This window comes from Pipistrellus kuhlii, unplaced genomic scaffold (genome assembly GCF_014108245.1).
Source record: "Pipistrellus kuhlii isolate mPipKuh1 unplaced genomic scaffold, mPipKuh1.p scaffold_m20_p_7, whole genome shotgun sequence".
In the NCBI taxonomy this organism is placed as follows: domain Eukaryota; kingdom Metazoa; phylum Chordata; class Mammalia; order Chiroptera; family Vespertilionidae; genus Pipistrellus; species Pipistrellus kuhlii.
Window position 1 is genome coordinate 54,419,001 of NW_023425573.1, and position 15,880 is coordinate 54,434,880.

Here is a 15,880-nt window from a genome sequence, read left to right on the forward strand (position 1 = left end):
TTCTTTGCGTAAACCTTTGCTGACATAATTTAAAAGTTTAAAGTGCTCACCTTAAATCAAATTAAGCCAAACAATGATAACTAATAGGTTTTCTTATTTAAATTAACAGATAAGCATGCAGTTTACGTTATTTATTAATGAGGGAATCTGAAAAAAGTTGAGTATACTAGCCGAAACCGGTTTGGCTCAGTGGTAGAGCTTCGGCCTGCGGAATGAAGGGTCCCAGGTTTGATTCCGGTCAAGGGCATGTACATTGGTTGCGGGCACATCCACAGTAGGGAGTGTGCAAGAGGCAGCTGGTCGATGTTTCTCTCTCATCGACGTTTCTAGCTCTCTGTCTCCCTTCCTCTCTGTAAAATATCAATTAAAAAAAAAATATATATATACATATATATAAAGTTGAGTATACTTGAAAATAGATGGTTGTTTAATTTTTTTAAAAAAAGGTTTTAAAACTTTGAAACTAATATTATTTGTAATAAAAGAAAATGTTCAAATATTAGACACGTATTTATTTGAAAAGGAAAATCTTGCCTCCACATTATTTCCCTCTGTGGTAGGCAGAGATTTGGCCCCAAAACCTTTATTCTCTGGTTCACACCAGTGAATATGTTACCCACCAGGGCAACAGAGACAAAGTCACTCACTAGCTGTCTTTAAGATAGAGAGCGCAGCGTGGGCTGTCCAGCTGGGCCCAATATAATCACATGAGTCCTTGGAAGCAGAACTTTCTTCCGGTTGAAGGCAGAAGAGGAAGTCAGGTGGTTTGGTTATGGGAAAGGTCACATGCAAGGAGGACCAGAAAGATATCTCTAGGAGCTAAAGCCAGCAATCAGTCAGCAAAGAAATGGGAACCTCAGTCCTATAATTCAAGGGACTGAGTTTAGCTACCAACTTTGAATGAGCTTGGAAGCAGACCCATCTCCAGTCCAGGAAAGAACACAGCCCAGTCAATACCTCAATTTCAGCCTAGTGATAGTCTAAGCAGGGGTGGGGTGGGGACCAGTTGAGATGCTTTAACTGGACTTCTAACCTAAAAAACTGGAATAATAAAATGGCTGTTGTTTTAAGCAGCTAAATTTCTGGTAGTTTGTCGAGGCAGCAATGGAAAGTAAATATACCCAATTCATTCCCAGGGAGTTAATGGTTTCATATGATCCTTCAGACCATTTAAGGATTTGAAGAACTCTTTGTAGCATAATTGACCTTTATTATTGCTATAAAAAAAAGCTTGACTTCTGCCATGATGATGCTGAATGTTGAAAATTTCCAATTCTGAATATATGGATTCATATTTTTAACTGGTCCTATCAATGAGAGTTTCTATGTGCAAAAACTTTAAAAACCAGTGGGAAGCCTGATTCATTTATAATTGTCTTGGATGACTATTGCATAAGGTATTCTTTTTTTATTTGATAAATGAGTATCTTGAGCCATTTTCCTTCTATTCTAGATGTTTTCTGGCTTCTACTATGGCAGAAGCTTCCACTTAAGACAAGGAGCTATCAATGAGGGACAGGACCAACATGGGACTCTTTCTGTTAAGGGCTCCAGTAGCAATGTAAAGTTTTGTGCAGTTCATTCCATCTTTCTGCTCAAATTCAGTCTTCACTGAGGAATACTTAAGTGGATAACTAACTATACAGGTTTTTGTTTTTTTGTGTTTTAGTCATAAAGGGTGAAGAGACTAAAAATAAAGGTGAGTTTACTACAGCCTTCCCTAAAGTTTGCCTTTTGCCTTCCCTTTGACCTGTGTGTGCAGAGCAAGCTTCTGTGTTAAATTTTGGCAGCATTTCTGTAGTCGTTAAACCAAAGTGGCTGTTGACCTGTTTGTTCATCCATGTTGTGTTGCTACAGGGTTTATCACTACAGGTTGGCACTCAGTGACTGATTGGCTGGACCTCAGATTTCATTGACCTAATTACAAACAAGAGTAGCAGTAACAGAAATTTACCTAGGGTTGAGACTCAGCAAATGTACTAAAATGTTCCTCTATTTCAGAGCATTTTACGTTTTTATTTTATTTTTGTAATACATAAGGTCATAAGAGATAGAGTAGGGTAGAAATGCTTAGTGTAAGGGGTATGCAGACATCCCTGGGCTTATCAGGTGAACTGGTGAGACAAGCCTATTTGCATGAGAATAAGGGAGCCTTCTGGAAAAGAATATAAACCGAGGGAGAAAGGGCTTAAGAGTGATGACTTTGACCCTATAAAGGGGTTCTTCACCCAATTTCAATGTTGAGTGAGTGGTTCCCCACCATCAATAAACAATTCTCAGATCCCAGCTGTGTCATACAATTCAACTCAATTCTAACATGACCCTGAGATAGTGTCAGATCCCACAGGTTAAGGGTTCAGTCCTAGGAGACTACCCTCCTGCACCCCTTTCAGATACCAGATGCAAGTCTAGATTGTTACCTGTTGACCTGAAAAGAGGTTGTTTTCAACAACCCCCTCATTAAATTCAATTAATTTGATAGAGCAGCTCACAGAACTCATAGAAAAATCCTACTTACTAAATTATAGGCTCATTGTAAAAGGACATAACTCAGGAACAGTCAGATGGAAAAGATAGAGGGAAAGGGCCCAACCTTCTATCTGCTCTCCAGCACACCACTCTCCCCAAATCCTCATGTCCTCCCAAATTCACCAGCCTGGGAGCTCTTTGAACTCTATCCTTCTGGGTTTTTATATAGGTTTCATTACACAGACATAATTGATTAAATCATTGACCATTGGTGATTGAACTAACCCCTCTGTCCTTGTGGGGGTGGGGAAAAAAGTTCCAACCCTCTAATCACATGGTTGGCTGCACTGGCAACCAGCCTCATCCTTAGGGGCAGTATAAAGCTCACCTTATTAACATAACAAAAGACACCTTATTGCTCTCATCATTAAGAAATTCCAAATGGTTTTATGTGATCTGTGGCAGAATTGGGGATGAAGACCAAATATTGCATATCTTATTGTAAATCACAAGATCACACCCAATTAAACACAGCTGGTCATTATAGGGAACTGGAGATTCTGAATAGAGGGGAATCTATTGGCTTTGAAACAAACTCTGCCTGGCTTGGCACCCAGGCTCCATCACCTCGGTACAATGCCTGGTGAAGCACTACAGCGGCAACACTGGGCAGGAGCAGGGTGCCCTGTGGCAGTGTGGCCACCTCTCTAGTAACTCCCAGAAATGCTGCAGAAGGGAGACTTTTAAGAGTTTGGGATGTTTAGTCAGTGATTGAAGCAAGAGCTGGTTAAGTTTGAAATCTCCATGTGACCTTGACCTAGAAATGAACAAGCTCTAAGGAGACTCCACTACATACGATGGCAATTAACCTGCAGGATGGCTCTCATTGATCCCTGCCTCCTGGCATTTTATGGCTTTAGGTGGTCAAAAACATTAAATAGACCTGACTTGCAAAACCAAAAGAATATTTTGGAGATGATGGTGTGTGATTTGCCATAAAAAACAATGCAGTTTCCATGTTTCCTTTCTCTCAGATTACTTGCTCTGGGGAGGACAAATTTCATGTTGTGAGGATGCTCAAACAGCTTTATGGAGAAGCCTATCTGGCAAGGAATTGAGGCCTCCTGCCATCAGCCACGTGAATGAGCCATTGTGGAAGCAGATCTTGTCACCCTAGTCAAGCCTTCAGATGACTGTCACCCCAGGTGACAGATTTCAGCCTCTTGAGACCCTGGATCAGAAGAACCTAGCTAAGCCACTCCCACTTTCATGATCCATTAAGAAACTGAGATAATGAATGTGTATTGTTTTAAGCTTCTAAGTTTGAGGGTAATTTGTTATGTAGCAATAAAAACACTCATGCACACACATATATTGTTCTAGATGGGTAAATCTTATTCTCCAATACATTCACAAATACTAGTTCTTTGAGGGCAGCATCTATGTCTAAGTCATCTTTTTATTCTTCATAGTTTCAAAGCCAGTACCTAAAATTCTTCTTAATATAAATATTTTAAAAAGGAAAACAATGAGTGTTTTTCGGACAAATCCCAAATACCCCAAACCCTTATAAATAATGTCTAAACTAATGTGAAATGTTTTGTCATGGCCATTGTTGCTCTCAGAAGAATCTCATCAGTGATATATAGTATCTGTAGGAGTGGACTGGTGCTGGGATAGATAGGAGAGGTAGAGAAGAAAAAACTAGGCAGTGAATTTTACTTTATTCACATCTCTCACTTGTTTCTATAGCTTTTAGAATTTTAGTTATAGCTCCCTAGTCACAGGATAAAAATGATTGTGATTGTGTGGTTGTGATGAAACTAAAATGAACAAAGATAGCTAGCTACCTATACAGACTGATGAATGGATAGATGGATGGATGGATGAATGGATGAATGCCTAAATGAATAAATAGATATTTACATATAGAGTGAAAATAATTTTGGACATTGCTATGATCTATAGTTTCTTTATCAGTAACATTGGTGATGAAATGTTTTGAACTTTCCCTTTAAATATCTTGTAATATCTATCTGTCTCTCAGTCAATGTATTTATCTACCAGTCACAAACTCATAATTTTGACAGCAGCCTTCAGAAACTGACATTTAACATTATATATATATATATATATATATATATATATATATATATATATATATAATAATTTCCAGGGAATAATTAAAATGAAAAGAATTATTATTTGTTAAGCACTCACTTTAATCTTGTTACCCAAAACAAACTTTATTACCATTATTTTATTAACAATGAACCTGAAGTCTGGGATAGTTCTGAGGTTTTTCCAAATGCACACATTTAATTAAAGGGTGAGGCATGATTATAACCCAGACTCTTTAGCTGCTAAGGCAAATCTCTTACAGAGAGGCCATTTGAAACTTCTTTTCTTCTTGCTCTTTTAATCTGCAGCAGCAATTACATGCATGCACAAGAGAAAAAAGTCAATGCTGAGCGTATTGCATGTCTCTTCTCTCGAGCATGTAACATCTGTTATGTTTATTTTTAAGAAGAAAACGCTCTACTGAGCTTATTTAATATTGGAGGTCTTTGGAAATGTTTCATATTGGAAAAATGAGATAGAGGAAGTGAGTGCATCTAATTTTGTTCATTGTGGTCTGATATATGGTAAGTGTCACTATTAGACCCCAGTTCATCACCCCCATCATAATTAACATAATGATGATGATAATGATAGGATAATAGCAATAATGATAATAGACATAATAGAAAGAATCCTGGCCTGAGCTTACTTTGTGTTTATCCATGTATTCAGACATGTCTGGAATGTCTGTTTCCACCGAGAGGCCGTGAATCTCCAGGGAAAGAGGATACCCTGAGGTGAACAAAATTGGTTCAGAGATGATGGGCCAACAGAGGAAAGGAAGGTGACTTTGAATGCCACCTGGTATTACTCTCAGGCTGAGGTGGTCACAATGTGGGAAGCAACTAGTCCCGAGGCCTGTGTCCCGTGCTCTCCAAGGGCCGGTGGATATGCCGGGGCAGCGGCTCTGGTGCAGGAACTCCTCAGGGTCTTAGTGTCTGGAAAGCAGGCACTGGTGTCTTTTGCACAGATTTGGGGAGGATTCACAGTGGCACAGGCACCTTTAGTTAGTGTTCATAGCAGCAGAACTAGTGGACAGCAGCAAGAGACCACTGCCTTGTATTTGGGGGGAATTTGAGGGGACATAGAGATTAAATTTAGAGATGGGTGGTAAAATGAAAGAAACCCTTGTTTTTGGACTCTCGGTGTGACACTGTTTTTTATCAAGTCGGTGTGAATCTATTGTAGGAAGTCATTGGAGAAATCATCACCAAAATCTTCTCTATCTCTTTTTAGTCTTCATCCAAGAAGGTCAAGTTGACTACTGAAAATGCATTTACCTCCAGAGACCTTAATAACAAAAATAATTATAGTACAAACTATGCAAGTAAAAGCAACAATTTGATACCTTATTTCTTGCTAATTCGATAAGTATGTTTTAAAACTGGTATTATTACTCCTTATAATCATGTAAGATAATCTATTTCTTGCCTCTAGGCATAGTGATGTTTCTCTGGCTCTCTTCCAAGCTCTTGCTTTCCAGGTGAGGCAAAAGCTGCCCACCCCATGTCTGCCTGCCCCTACTTTCTGAGCTAAATAGCTGTAGCCATGATCACCAAGCAGAGAGGGGGGAAGGTAGGCCCATCCTTGTGGGGCAGTCTCAGGGAAGTTGTGGTAAACTGGTAACTATCCCATTGTATCTGTTAAAATATGCCCAAGCAACAGACATTGATAGCCTGAGTTTCTGTGAATGTGCATGTGTGTGGAGTGGGCACACATGTCAAACGATTCGAAGTATCATAACTGACACCATGTGCCATTTAATAAAATTGCTAGTCATATTAAAAGTTGGTTGCTTTTTTGAAGAACAATTTCTTAATTTCTAGCAAAAATCTTATAATTTTGCATATATTTTGATCCAGTCATTTTATTTCTAGAAATTTATTCTTAAGAAAATAATAAAAGATATGCTGTGAAGATATTCATCAGAATATATTTATAGCATAAACATAGAAATAGCATAAATATTCAATTATAAGGGAATGTTGAATAGATGTTAATACACCTATGGAATGTTTATTCCCAGCAGTTATTAAAAATGTTTTTAGAACCGAAGCCGGTTTAGCTCAGTGGTAGAGTGTAAGTCTGCGGACTGAGAGGTCCCAGGTTCGATTCTGGCCAAGGGCATGTACATTGTTTGCGGGCACATCCCCGGTAGGGGGTGTGCAGGAGGCAGCTGGTCGATATTTCTCTCTCATTGACGTTTCTAGCTCTCTATCTCTCTCCCTTCCTCTCTGTAAAAAATCAATAAAATATATTTAAAAAAATGTTTTTAGAAGAACATTTAATAATGTATAAATTCTGTCCACAATATATTATTCAGTAAAAAAAGATCAAGTTACAAAGTGGTGTGTAGTATGCTTCCATTTTTGTTAAAAAACAAGAAAGGACATGCATATGAATAAGACTGTAAGAAATGTAACAAAACACTAATAATGATACTCTGGGAGTAGTGACAGTATAAGTAATTTTTATGTTCTTTTTTCTTATTAGTATCTTCAATTTTGTTTTAATAATTATATTTTCCTTTTGTAATAAAAAAAATGCAGAAAGTGACCTGGTGTGAATCTGTGAACCACCAATTTGGCTGCAAGCTTTCCAGCAGCCAAACACAAAGACTGGGCCATTACCAGGCCCCTGATTCACTGAGCCCATAAAAGGAAAACGAATCCAATTGTCTGAGGAAGCAGGGCTCTTTCCTGCACTAAGACCTATGAGAAATTTATCCTATGGGTCCTTTTAAAGAGGTCACTGGGTAATAAAAGAAACAATATATTTAACGGTACCCTTAGAGTAAATATATCCTGAGTTTTATGGGGCTCTCCTGCATACTGTCCCCTTTGTCCCTCAGCCTATGCTGATGAGAGATTGCTATAGCACATCGGTAGAAATTAGTTTAAGTAGGAAGCCAATATGACACCATCCAATTATATAACTCATCTACCAAGGATAATCCAGTAAAGATTTTTGAATAGCTATAGCAATAGTTGGATTAGATATCCTTCAATCTTCTACCAAGGAACAAAGATTTCAAGGTTATTTTCCTGATAAGTAGCAGGGGTTTGCAATCTAGTCCTGTCTGTAACTAGGTATAGCTGTATCTTCTATCAGCTAGCTGAGCAAAATCTCTGAAAAGAGGGAGACAACTGCTATTTATGAAAAGTTAGGTGCTTGACAAGGAGACACACGGAAGGCTCTGGGCAAAGCCTTGTTAATTCAGAGACAAATAGGAAGGCAAATCAGGCCCAAATATTTGCCGTAGAACAGGGTCATAATACATGTGGCCTAAAAGTGTTTATAAGCATGCAACCAGATACTCACCTCATCTATTTAGACTAAAAACAACAACACAAAATCCCCAAATGATAGCACTACATTAGGAATTCACTGAACACTGACATGAGCAATGTAACTTCTTGGTGTATAGTTCAAGACAAAATTATTATGTATATGGTTTAAAGGATTTATGTGTTCAGGTAGCTGAGCAAATTAAATTACTTAATTCAGAGTCAATTAGATAATAGAGGACATTTATCCAAAAGGATTACCTGGTTCAGAATGGCTTATTTATGGCTCTTCTTTTGGTGTTAATTGTTTGAGTTGCAATGGCAGCCACTAAGACTATTCCTAGTTCCTTACCAGGTTATCCATAGTGAAGAGAATACTTACCTATGACCTGGTAGTGATGATGAGGGATGGGGTGGGTGATGTCAGGCTGTGTACTTTCCATTTCTCATTTTCTGTCACTCAAAGCAGATTTATACTGCGCAGGGAATTCTATGCTCTTTCCTAATCTAATAGATAAACTCTCAGAGTAGTGGGCTCTAAACCATTTCTCATCTCCCAGTCAGTTTTAAACAATAGCAGGAATGGAAGTGCCTACTGATTTCGCCCTTGATCAAAGGAGTGTGAGGAAGAGAAAATTGCATGATTCCTCAGTAGTGGGTTTTCTTGCATATATTTTCTCTGTATGTCTTTTCTTACTGCCTATCAGTTTAATATTGTAATTGTGCCTGCTAAAAAATAAAATGCTTGCAGTATTGATTGATTGATTGAGCATATGAACCATGAACTACAGTAACGCTTGGAAACTCTGAATTTCTCATGACAATTATGGTTAAAACGCTTAAGTGTTACCAGGTGTATTAAAAATCCAGATGTTGGACAAGGCAATCTGGCACAGGACAGTCAGAGGCCCCCTGATCGTATGGGGAATTGAATATTTTCTGTCAGTTTCACTTAAACTTTTTTTCTTGGAGGGGGAAGAGTGGGTAGTTAGGCATTTTAATTGGAATTTGGCAAATTACACTTGCTTAAAATATATGGGCATATGCCTCCTAGCCCACCACCTATTGAGACTTGCCTGGATTACTGCTGTATGCTGCTAATTGGTCTCTCTGTTCTTTGTCCTGCTCACTCTTGCAACCTTGTCTCTGTACTCAAGCCAGAGGGAGCATTTGAAAATGCAAACAGTGATTATCTTTCAGTGGCCTACCATGGTCCTCAGGCTAATCTCTGAATGCTCTCATGTACAAGGAGCCTGTACATCTTCTGCCTACATCTCAGCCAAACCTTTGAGTTTTACTGCATTCACCCTCATAATCCCCCCCCCGCCCCATGCTTTGAGCGCGTGGCATCTCATGATCTATTTCTCAACCGGTAGTAATCACTCTCACCCAATCTGCTCTCCTGGCTAAATGTTTGCATGTTAGTCCTCATCAGAATTCCCTGATCCTGAAGTATGGGTTAGGAGTCCTTCCTATGTTTTCTACACCAGCCCAACAGCCCTCTGCTTCCTGTGGAACCATCGTCATTGTATGTCATTGTATATTTAGTAGTTCTTCCTGCCCAGATGTTCCTCAAGAACAGGTACCAAGTCTATTTTGTGTATAGTCAAATGTCCAATACCTAGTTCAGTGCCTGGCATGTGTCTGTGGACAATTCAATGACTTATTGGATGAATATTTGGCAGAAAGCTGTCAGAAGCACAAAGATGCTATTTCAGATTTTAGGATCATGATACAAGACACACATGTCAGGTAACGTAGTGTGGAATGGGCTAGTGCCACAGAGTGCTCTGGGAATTCAGAGAAGGGACAAACAACCACTGTGGACAATGGAAATGGCTTTTAGTCAAAGGAGCTTTTCAAATCGGTCTTTAGACGGCTTACACTGTTTTGAATGGGGAGGGAATGCATCTGAGGACACAGACAATGAAAATAAGGCAGAGAACTTGGGGCAGCAGCAGTGTTTGGTCATAAACGGAATATAGTTCAGTCTAACTGGGATTGAGGGTGGTTGAAGAGATTATTGGAATATTTTCTGGAAAAGCAGGTCACACCACACAGTGGGGGCCAAGAAAGCTGGCTCATGAAAAACACAGAGGGCAAGCAGAGTGGACATTAATATTAAAAGATTAATAGAGGAAGATAAAGGAATGTGGTCCTTCTTTGTTCTGTTGTGTCCTTCACGGTCACTTTTAATGGCATGTGCTGGTGTAAGCCCCGATCTTATTTTAATAGGGAGATTTTGAAAATGTCTATTAGGAAACTGATGGAAAGCATGAAATTTTGTGTTTCTGTTGGAGTCATGCCTTATATGTTGCTGACCCTTGGTGCATTTCAAATAATCCCATCCAAAATACTCTCTAGAAGGACAGGGAGTATAAACAAATAAAATATTTTAGATTATGCAATTACTGAATAATAAAAGCAGAACATAGTCAGAAAGCTTGTTGCTGGTTTTTGTAGTTAACCCTGTCACTGGAGTTATGGCCATTGAGCATCTCTGTCTTATTCTGCTTCAGCCAGCTTCTTATCAGGGACCTGCTCTGAGTTCTAAACTCTTCATCTGAATTCAACTGCAGGGTGCAGAGTTCGCTAACATCCAAGAAAGCAATAAAATTGTTAATAGCTTGAAGATCTCAGAGGGATGTTTAAATAAGCTTAGAATCCTAATCAATAGTGAAAGAATGGCTTATATGTTTTGAACCACAGTGTAGGTGCTTCTTTCTTTATCTTCACAGAGAGTACATGGTGAAGAAGTGGGCTTACCTTGCAGGGAGCCAATTCATGTCAGACCACATGGGATAAAACTACAAATATTAAATAGGTTTAATACTTATAGGTATAGATTGAAGCTATGAATTGCTCACTAGGAATACAGTAAAGGTTACCAGGAGTAAAGGGTAGGAGAAAATGGGGAGATGTTGGTCAAAAGATACAAACTTCCAGTTATAAGATGAATAAATCTGAGGATCTAATGTACAGCATTAGGTAGCGATAGTGTATTATATCCTTAAAAGTTGCCAAGATACTGGATCTTAAATGTTCTCACCACAAATAAAAAAAATGCTAATTATGTAAAGTGATGGTGTTGGCTAATGCTCTGGTGGTAATTCTTTTGCAGTATATAAATGTATCAAGTCAACAAGTTGTGCACCTTAAACTTACACAATGCTATATGTCAATTCTATTTTAATAAAGCAAGGAGGGAAAAAAGGAATAGAGTAAGATGCCTGTTTGGAATGTTTAAGGCAAAACAATGAACTCCTGCATCTCCATTGATTCTTCTATCAGGGTTTGTTGTTATTGTTCAGTAACATAAATTTTTTATAGGTTTATGTGTCCCAGTTTGGGTTCTCTGGAAGCAGATGCTGAAGCAGCTAGAAGCATAAAATATTGTGAAGTGAACCTGTGAATGGAAATGGGAGGAAGGAGAATGGGGCAGGTGGTGTGGCAGGTTGCCATGCCAACCTGGTGGACCCTCTGGCAGCCCAGCAGAAGCTTGGAGCACAGCTTGCCCACTGGAGGGCTATATAGGGGGTAGGAATGGTTAGCCCTGTATCCCTGCTTTGTTCAGGCATTTACTTAAAGCTTCTGAGATAAGAAACTGCTCTTGGCTACCACTATCTGGCTAGGTCATTGGCTCGGGGCCACCCCACTAATGTGACCTCAGCTGGAAAGGTGAAGCAGCCAGATCCCAAAAACTAACAGCTGGAGGCTGTGAGCCAACTACACTCCTCATAGCTGGGCGATGAGTCCTTTCTAGGCACGTTTCTGTGTCTGCCACATTATGAACAGCACATTTCTCTTTCATTGCAATTAAATACAAATAAATAGCCAACTTTCTAATCACAAATGTAATCTAAAAATTATTATTCCAATTTTCACTTTGTTTTGGGCACAGAGTTACATGAACTAATTAAACACACCTAAGCATGGTTTCTGAGAATTACCTAATGAAAGACCACAGACTAGGAATAACAGTAGGAATTCAAAAATCAGACATCCTTCCCATAATATTTATAACCTTCGCAATGACCTTGTAAGACTATGATTCATTCTTTCAGTTGAGGAAGCTCTGGGTCACATTGTTTAGATTTTTTTCCTAGTCATGTGACTAGTAAGTTGCACAGCTGAGATATTTGTATTATTTTAGAGGCACCTTGCATTATATCAGGGTAACTGATGAAAACACACACACACACACACACACACACACACACACACAGAAAAGGAGTATGACTCCCCAGTTTGTATTTTGTAAAAATGATTTAATTCTTATGTACTCTGGTGCAGATTCTGGAGATGTTTGATATAGTCTTTATTATAGTAAAAAAATGATTATGGCCTTGGCATACATTCAACAGGGTGGACTGAACTTTTGACTGGCTTCTTTGTAAAGCTTGGGCAGTTGTTTCCTGTATATATTAACTCACCACATTTGCTGAGAGAGTTACGATTCCTTTCCATAGGACTGTGGGGTTTATAGATTACCTCTTTATTTCTAGCTTTATACATTATTTACTTGATCTCTTTTAAAAATAAAATAATATCACAGTCAAAATATAAAGTTCAATATGACTATGACATCAACTGTAAGGAATTTCTGAATATAAAAAAATAATCCTCCCAGCTATATCTTTTTCAGTATTTTATACACAAGAAACATGTGGTAAGCATTTCAGTAATATTTCCCTAATTTTTTTTTAACTGATGAAGTTCATTTCTCTCTCTGATTTAGAAGTCATTAAAATCAGCTGCATAATCAAATATCTACTGCTAAGGCAAAAAAAAAAAAAAAAAAGTGATATTACCTCTTGTTTAGCTATTTATTGATGGGTAAATTCAGCACCAGGGCAGTTCATCAACTCACACTCAGTTCATTTAAATTTTGTAAAAATGTAGCATCAGATAAGGCTAAAATCTGATTTATTAAAAAAAAACAAACAACTAATCATGTGAACCAGTTGAGGGAAGCAGGCTATTTAATTTTTTAAAAGAACAAATGCTTTTGAAGAACTTTTAACAAGTTAAGTTGCTTTGCTAATGATACAATTAAACAGCTGCTATTTTTTATTATGATGGAGAGACCATCTGTGAGATAATAAAAAAATATATGCATTGGTCTCTGTCCCTGATTCCTGGCACAGAGCTCCTAAAACCCTTATAATTTCCTAAGCAATAAGAGCACTGGGGGCAACTTTGGTTCTATTGTTTGGTCTTTGACCCCTGACTCCTGACACAGGCTCCTAAATCCTAAATCCTTTGGCATTTCCGGAGTAATGGGAGTGTCTTTTATTCTAATTTGGTGGCCTCCTGGATGGTAGCTGGTCATCAGAAAGACCAAGTCATGATCAGAAGCTAGGAATTTCAGCCTCACACCCCATTCTCCAGAAGAAGGAGGGGCTGGAAATGCATTAATTGGCCTATGTGAGAAATCCTCCATAAAAAATCTCAGTGGTATACTATGGGGTTCAGAGAGCCTGCTGTAGCTAATAATTAAAGCATGGGAACCTCTGGTTTGTAGCCCAGCTGAGCAGAAGTTGTGGGTAACCTGGGGACCTACTACTGTACTTCCCATTGACATCTGTAGAGAGGAGTAGTCACATGAGCCTGAGCCTGTGGGATCTGACATTGTCTCCAAATAGTGTCAGAATTGAGTTAAATTGTAGAAGACCCAGCTGGTGTTACAGAGCTGCTTGGTGTGGAAAAACCTCCACACTTCTTGTGTCAGAAGTGTTGTGAGTATGAGAATAAATGAGAAACACAGGAGGAACAGTGAGTATTTTCCAAATCACCATCACTTACCTACCTAATTTAACTTAACCTTGGGCATTCAACATTATTTGTCCCTGAAATAGTTTCCAAAAATCACTACTCTCTCTCTCTCTCTCTCTCTCTGTGTGTGTGTGTGTGTAAGCAAACCATTGAGCCATTATTATATTGACTTCCCTTCATACTTGGAGCCAAATGAGAACTAGAGAGGAAGCCTGCACTATACTCTCTTGGTACATCAACTATAATAGTTAACATAATCTGTTATTTCCTTAGTAAGTTGCATAGAGGTCCCAATAAGATAAGATACCTCTGGTATATATAAATGTAATCTTATTGAGAGATAGGGTCTGTGCAGATGTTATTAAGTTATGGATCTTGAGATTAGATCATACTGGTTTGAGGGTGGACTCTAAATCCAATGACTGGTGCCTCATAGAACAAAGGAAAGTGAGATTTGTGACACAGTGGTGAAGCCCAAGTGAAGATAAAGGCAGAGATTGGAGTGATGTGTCTACAAGCTAAAGAATGCTGAGAATTGCCGATAGCCACCAAGAAGCTAGGAGAGAGGTATGGAATGGCGTCTCCCTTAGTCTCTAAAAGAGCACAACCCTGCTGATTCCTTGTTTTCAAACTTTTGGCTTTCCAAACTATGAGACAGTAAATATCTGTTGTTTTAAGTTACCCAGTTTGTGTTAATTTATTTCAGCAGTGCTAGTATATATTCTCTTTCTAACACTCCATTCTGAGTTGAGAGTATTAGGTCAGAGAGACCATGAAATATGAGGACCAACACTGACTTATGAAGTCATGGTCCCATATGTTTCTTTGTTCCTCATTCAATACTTTCCTACTGAAAAGAAAGGAAGTGAGAAATTAGGATGTGTTCTGCCTGAAGGGAGGCATTTTGAGAATTCCCTTTTGCTTTCTGATATTCATTCATTCATCATCATCTATCCATCCATCCATTCATCTATCCATCCATTTATTCATTCACATTCAACTATCAAATCTCAATAATGCTATCTCTGAAGTTCAGAGTATAAACATTTCTGACATGCAGACACGACATAGACATAAATGAGAAAAGGAATTCCTAAAAGTCAGAATCCTCTTGGGTCTCATTTCCTGGCCTCTGGAGGCTACATCAAGCTTAGGTGGCCCGAGAATGTCCGGCTGCTGCCACAGAAATGGCAGAGAAAACAGGGCTGCCCAGTCCAGGGGAGTCTTTTGCCCAGAGTGTCTGTGTACTGTGATGTGTCCTCTCTGCCATTTAGGCTGTGCTCTGATAAATAGTTTAGATTAATTTGAGTGAGAAAATACAAGTGTTGAGGCTGGATCTGCTGGGAAACAAAAAACAGGAGTACCACCTGAATGGTAAAATACAAGTTTTACAGTGGCTTCAGGAACTTTCAAAGCAATGCTTGAGGAACTGCAGGATAAAGACCAGCAGATCCCCAGGGACTGGTAGAGTTCCTTAGTGTTAGGATGGGTGTAATCAGCCTCTTTGCAGCCTGTGAGCATTGATCCACATCTACATTTGGTGTAGCGAACAATTTTCAGCCTGTGAGCATATAAAAATAATGCTAAGAAATTGGTCACGATGTCAGGGAATTTGAAGGGAAGAGAGAGGTGACTCCCAGTATGAATGTGTGTCCAGGTGACCCTGTTACCTTGGGATCTGAGCTCTGCTGAAGAGTGCCAACAGTGCTCCTGGCTCTAGAATCATACAGCCCATTGGATAAGGCACATCTGCAAACTGCTAAAAGGTTTGCACAAGGATAAATTTTCCACATGTTCTCTTCAGTCCTGCCTGGTCAGGAAGTAAACCTTGTCCCTCCCTAGGGTAACTAAATCCTCTACCCTTTGTTCAGGGAGCTCACCAGTTTTACCTCCTGAAAAGCAATTTGGCCATAGAGGACTAGTCAATGGGCTGTAGGAGTCGTGGGCTCTCCTCTCTCCGGACAACTGTTGCTCTTTCACTCTGAGACAGATGGTCCATCTTCTCCCTTCTCTGGCCACACCTATAATCTGCCTCCTTTTCAGCAGCCTTACTAGTTGGTTTTCTTTTTCCCTTTTCTATGGACACAGTCTTTTCTAGAGTCTTCATGGAGAAAAAAAAACAACAACACCACCTCCTTCATGGAAGAAAAAACACCTCTGCAGCTTTGCCTCCCATGGATATTGCAATAACTTCCTAACTTCTCTTGCCAGCTCCCACACTCGATTTT